This window comes from Tupaia chinensis, unplaced genomic scaffold (genome assembly GCF_000334495.1).
Source record: "Tupaia chinensis unplaced genomic scaffold, TupChi_1.0 Scaffold143542_1, whole genome shotgun sequence".
Taxonomy (NCBI): domain Eukaryota; kingdom Metazoa; phylum Chordata; class Mammalia; order Scandentia; family Tupaiidae; genus Tupaia; species Tupaia belangeri.
The window spans coordinates 105,335-111,600 of record NW_006203386.1 but is presented as its reverse complement, the minus strand read 5'-3'; positions in this window follow the sequence as shown (position 1 = coordinate 111,600).

The window sequence follows — 6,266 nt, the reverse complement described above, 5'->3', positions numbered from 1 at the left end:
GATGGTCACGCCGCAATCCCTTCTCCTCCATTCTCCTCTCGGGATCTTGGGCACGCACGCACACGCGCCCGGCGTGAGTTTTAAGCCACCGGGTCCGGGACACGAACCGCGGTCGACTACGTGGGAATCCAGCGACATAGCCATTACGCTAACTGCTGGTTCCCCTATTTGAATATCTTTTATTATCTTGTCTGGTTACATTGGCTCTCTCCTAGCTCTTAAAAAAAATCTATTAATACAATAAACACTAGATATGAAATCATGAATGCATTAGTATATATGAATTTTGCTGAAGACTTTCTTTCTTATAGTTTGCTGCATTCAGAGCACCAGTACCATAGAGTTTGTATGTGGACAGAGCAGATAATTTAAGATCCAAAAATATTGGCAGTGCCAGGGATAGTAGACTTCAACAGAAAAGCATGGTGGAGATTTCTGTGCTTCTGAAAGAAAGTAGGAGAGATCTGAGTTAATGAGGGAAGGAGAGAAGTGAAAATAGGATGAAAAATTATTGCAGTTCATAGATAAAAAGAATTTTCTATGAGTGAAAAATATACTTTGAAAGTTATGTTTAATTTGTGACCTATGTACACAAACATAAAACTGGGTAGTTCCTTTCTCACAACCAAGAAAATCCTGTCCCTCATCCTTCTTTAGACCATAGCTGATAATGTTAAATAGACATCTGGTCCAAGGTAAAAGGCATAAGGGTTGGGGAGAACTTACAGAGCTTAGTTACCAGGCAGCCTGATCTGGCTCATGAAGGACAAGTTCCAGCCACAACAGTGCAACCACAATCACCACCTCAGCCCCCACCTGCTGGGACTATTATATTCAAATCCTCAAGAAAATAAGAGAATATCTGATTTTAGCCAAATTAAAGGAGTCTTTTAATTAAACCAGTGGCTACAAGAGGACTCAGTGTCACTCCAAAACCTTGCAGCCCCAAATCAGGGGTGAGGAAAATTTATAAAGGGAAAAACAACAAAGGTAAAAAGATTACACATCTAAGAAAGTATAGGCCTTGAGCTACATGAAAGTGGTTTACAAAAGCTGAAAAAGCGAGTTATCAGGAAGGACAGTTATAATTTACTGTATAGTTAAAATTGGCTGGACAGTTATAATTGCCTACATCTGCTGGTGATAAATATTCTGTTAGGAGGACAGGGTTGGATGGTAGCATTTATCAACTGGTGATAAGCATTCAATGAGGAATCTTCTGGAGACACATACAGGTCAGATAACAGGGAAAGGGAAATGACAATGAAGTCATATTCAGAATGAAGGTGCTCATGCTTCATTCATCACTTCCCTTTTATGGGAATCAAATAATTGATTCCTCAGTAGTAGGTAGGGAGAGGGGTGATAGTCTCCTCCAAGAAGTTTAACCAAATTTAAGCATGGTAAAGTCCAGTTTAACCTGACTTGGGCTGATCTCATGATCTGTAGCTTCTGGGCACCATTGTTCCTGTGCAGGAATGTCTGGTATGCAGCCACTGGGCTCAGTTGCTTATAAGGAGATCAGGATATAGCACTTCCTGAGACAATGCAAGCAGCTTATAGAAGCAGAACAGCATTTGGTTAGGTACTTATGGAAATAATAAAATTTCCCACAGAACTGAAACAAGGACTGAAAGTCAAAATTAGAAGCACACTTGAGGCTTTAACAAGGGCAAAAGTTGGGACCAGCAGTTGGCATAATGGCTATGTCACTAGATGCCCATGTAGTCGACCACAGTTCGAGTCCCAGACCCAGTGGCTTAAACTCACACAGGGCACATGTGCATGCATGTCCAAGATCCTGAGAGGAGAGTGGAGGAAAAGGGATTGCAGCATAGCCATCTCCTCTGGTGGGTGATTTCTTGCTTTCTGTCTCTCTATCTCCCTCTGTCTTTCTGTCAAGTGCACCTACCTTATAGCAAAAACCTCTCCAAAAACAAAAAACAAACAAAAAACAAGGGCAAGAGTTAAGGTTCCCACTGCCAGAGGCTGATCCAATCTTTCCATAAGTCAACAACAACCTGTCTTTTTCTGGCTAATTGCTGAGTCCCTTTCCAGTTGTTCAGGAGGCACTGACTTTACATGGCTAAGGGACTTCTCCTGAGCTAAAAGCACTGAACTGCAGTGAGATTTCTCACGCATTACACATAGAACACTAGAAAGATCTTTCCGTACCATTCTCAATCAATTGGATCTGTGACAGCCAGATCTATAGCAAAAACCAAAGTAATCACAAACAGGAAGGTTATTATTAAGGGGCTATTACAAATGGTCTGGGAGCACTTAGGACAATCCATGTGTGTTTTTTTAGTGAGATGCATCCTCAATCTTCTGTTGGGCATAGTAGATCCGTCAGCTTCCAGAGTGGCCAAAGCAGGGCTATAGTCCTCTCAGGTCTCTGAGGTCATGGCTTGCTTTCTCCAGATGGTCAAGCCTAGATTATAAGGTGAAGACTGGCTGACTCTGAAAGGTCAGATGGATACAAAAGAAGGCATCCTGCTAACAATGAATCAAAATGGTTATTACTCACCTATTACAAAGATCCTAAGCCAGGGACAGGATGTAGAAAGAGGCCTATTATCAAATGGGCCAAAAGGATCTCTCAATGTTTGTGGATATGATTCAGCCCAGACCTTATGGAAGAAATTTTGGAAATAGGAAAGAGCAATCAGACTTCTGTCCTCAGTTCCCCCTGTTAGCCAAATATCCCACAGTGCTAGGAATGTTCATTCCTAGGAGTCAAGTCCCACAGAGCTAGTAAGGCTCATTCCTAAGAGTAGTCAATCAATTATTCATTGTTTTAGGCAGTAGAGTCCTAGGGGAGGTTATGTATTAATGGTTAAATAGCCAATTGTCTCTGGGAAAGGGAAAGAATCAGGATTTAAAGTATGGAGTAGATGTATGTCATGGGCTATCTTTTAATTTTTCTTCTTCCTGTGTCTGGTATAGCATTAATAGTAATATATGATAAAAATGCACAAACAGGGATTGTAAACAGAGTCAGAGGGCATTAAACATCCGAACTAACCAAAGAAACCTTTACATGTATTATTATATTTTAATATTACTTACAATATATTCCCATTGTTTATTAATAGTACTAGTTTAGGATCTAGCAAATTTGGTCTCTCATTACCATATTTAGACTATGCTTCAGTACCCAGTAGTGTGGTTCATTGTTTTATGGACACCTCAGATACCATTTGTTTTCTTTCCTTTATAAATTCGTCTTTGGATATAACTGTTACCTCCAATCAATTAGATAAAATTTATTATTTTTAAGGAACAAATTCTGTTTGTACCTTAGATTTGCCAAAGCCTTTTTATTTTTTTATTTTTATTTTCTTGCCCAGCCAGGGAATTCTGACACCTCTGGAAAGGCCATCTAGCTTGTAACTTCATATGTAGAACTTTACATCAGCTTATGAATATTTATTTTATAAACAAACAAAACCTTGTTTAACAAATTTCCTAATATAGAACAACACAAATTTATTGATAATAGTTTAAGAGATTATTCATTTGAAAAATGTTTTTAGAAAGGCATTAAACAAAGCAACTAACCATGAATAAAAAGCTCTCAGCACTCCAGGGATAAAAAAAGGTTGACTTAGTGTCTGTTGGCACTAAACAGAGTTGTTGAGTTGTTATCAGGGCTACAAGGTCACCAAGAGTTGTTAAGTTGCTATGGGGGCAGGGCTACAAGGTCACCACAAGCTGTATGTGTGTCTTTAAGTTCTAAGCATGCCTGTTCTTATTCCTGTTCCTCTGAGAAATTTTTATAATTTATGACACGGATATGCACTTTAAAACCATTGATCTCATTGGTCCATGAGGTGTTTTCCTGATAAAAGAAATGGGTATGATAAAGTAAGGTCTTGGTGATATCTCAGCCCTGTTGGGTGGTGTGGATACATTGTTCACATAATAGAGTACCTGCATCTAAAAGGCAAGCCCAGATAAGAAGCTCCCAATACTAATAAAACATCCTATCAACAGAAAAAATACAAATGCTAGTAAAACATTTTTGTGAGGGGACCCATGGGTTCAGTTAAAACATAGTAAGCTGCACCAGTAATAATCAGGAAACTAACAGGTTTGCCCTCTATCTTTAGAGTGATCTTGGGCTCCTGGGGGATCCTTAAGAAAGAGCTAGTCTTCCTCCAAGATGAGGATCTTTTTCTTTTCTCTTTCTTCCCTTTTTGGTTCTGGGCATCCTTTTCCCAGTGTCCTTTGCTACCATTACATCAGCATTGGTGTTTAGCTAATGAGGGTTGTGACCACTTCCCTTTAATCTCCTGACCTTGCTTTTCTGTACCTTAAGTCCCGTCTAGCTTCCTCACTGTGGCTACAACTTTGACAAGTTTCTTATTTTGCTTATCTTCCAGGGAGTCTCACCCATCAAAGACTTTCTGAGCAATTTCTAGTAGTTGAGACCTATTTATTCTCTCAAGTTCCTTTAGCTTTTGGAGTTTTTTTCTGACATCTGTTGTCCATTGAGTCACAAAATACATGTTTATAGTCCTTAGGTTTTTCTGCAGCATCTGGATCATTTGGAGTGTAGATTCAATAAGCCTCACACAGACATTCCATAAAAGCCATAGGGGATTTCTGGGGGCCCTGAATTGTTTTGGTTACCTTCGACAAAATTGATAGGTTTACCAGCTGCTGCTCAAGTTCCTGCTAGTAAAGTAAAGTGAAAAGTAGTCACAGTGCCTACCTCCCTTCAGAGGTGTTTGTTTCCCAGTTGGGGCAGCCAGGAAGGAAAGTTGTCTTGATCCTATCCCAGTTTTCTTCTGCTAATTCCCCTCCCAGTCCCTATGCAGCTTTTCTGACCTCTGCTCTAATCCTATCCATTTCCTTGGACAAAAATAGAGTAACCAGGATCTACCTACAATCATCCCATGCTGGCTGATGAGTGTAGAGGATAGATTCTAAGAGGCTAATGAGGGTCTGTGGTTTTTCTGAAAACAGGGGGTTTGGGGTCTTCCAGTTGTAAATATCACTTGTCAAGAAAGGAACATAAACCAGAAAGGATGCCCTCCAGGATTTCCTTCCGTTTGGGGGCATTCCGTTAGGGGTACAGTGCCCCCAGGGTGGTGGAGTCAACTTCCTCCACAGTACCTATCTCCTAGGATCTGCTTCAGGTATGTGAAGGTGAGGAGGGGGCTGAGGGAACAGCTTCAGCTTCACCCTCATCTTTATCTTCCCTCCCTGCGTATCATCTATTTGTATTATAAGGGTTATGGAGGTCTGACTCTTCTGGGGCTAACTGAAAAAACACAGACTTTTGACCCCTTTTCTGGCATAAGTCTGTAGGGTTCACTATTAGGTTGTGGGTTCCTGTCTTTGAGAAACAATTTCATAACCATGGTGGAAGATTTTTCACAAGAGCTAGCCATTGGTCATTACATGGGAACTAATCTGGGTACCCTGGGCCACTGCTCAAGATATCTGTGAGGACCTTTCAAACTGCCCAGTGACTGGCCATCCTATTTCACAAAGGGTCTTCAGCCTACTCTTTGATAACTTTGTTCCATAGTCCTTTCCTCCTTCAAAGGCTCTCTGAAATGCTTAAACATACATTCCAATGGGGTTTTTATAGAACTAGTTTGACCACCCATGGTAAAAAGGATTCCAGAGCTCAGGAAGGTGTCTACAAGTTCTAAGAGCCTACCTGCTCCTTGTTGCTATTACAATCTGGAGATTTGCTCAGCCCTGCCTGGGCTGCTGCTGCAGCCTAGAGCTTCATGATTAGCGAAATGGTACAAGCACAGGCTGAGCCCAGGTGCTCTCTGCCCACCTCCCCCTTGTGCTCCAGGCAAGTTATGTTGGATTTCTTGAAGGTTAAAAATACCACAGTGCAATGAAAACCCCATAGCTTCCTAAGTAAATCAAAGCTAAGAGGAATCTCTGGAACCAACATCAGTTGCCAGGGCCAACAAAAGGGCTAGTGCAGAGTCGGCGCTGCGAGCAGAGCGGAGCAGCGCGGAGGGCGCGACCGGCAGGGCGAGGCTGCGGGGTGCACGCTGCCATCGTGGCTCCAGTCTGAGCGCTAGCGTACGGGCAGTACCGCGGGCGCGGGCCCCGGCCTCGGGGCCCCCGGAGCCGGGACCGCAAGCCCGGACCATGGCGCTGCGCGCCCGGGCGTTGTACGACTCCGGGGGAGATCTCGCTGCAGGAGCATGAGGTGCTGAGTCTGTGCAGCGAGGGCTGGCTGGAGGGGATCAACAGCCGTGGCGACCGCGTCCTCTTTCCCGCCTCGG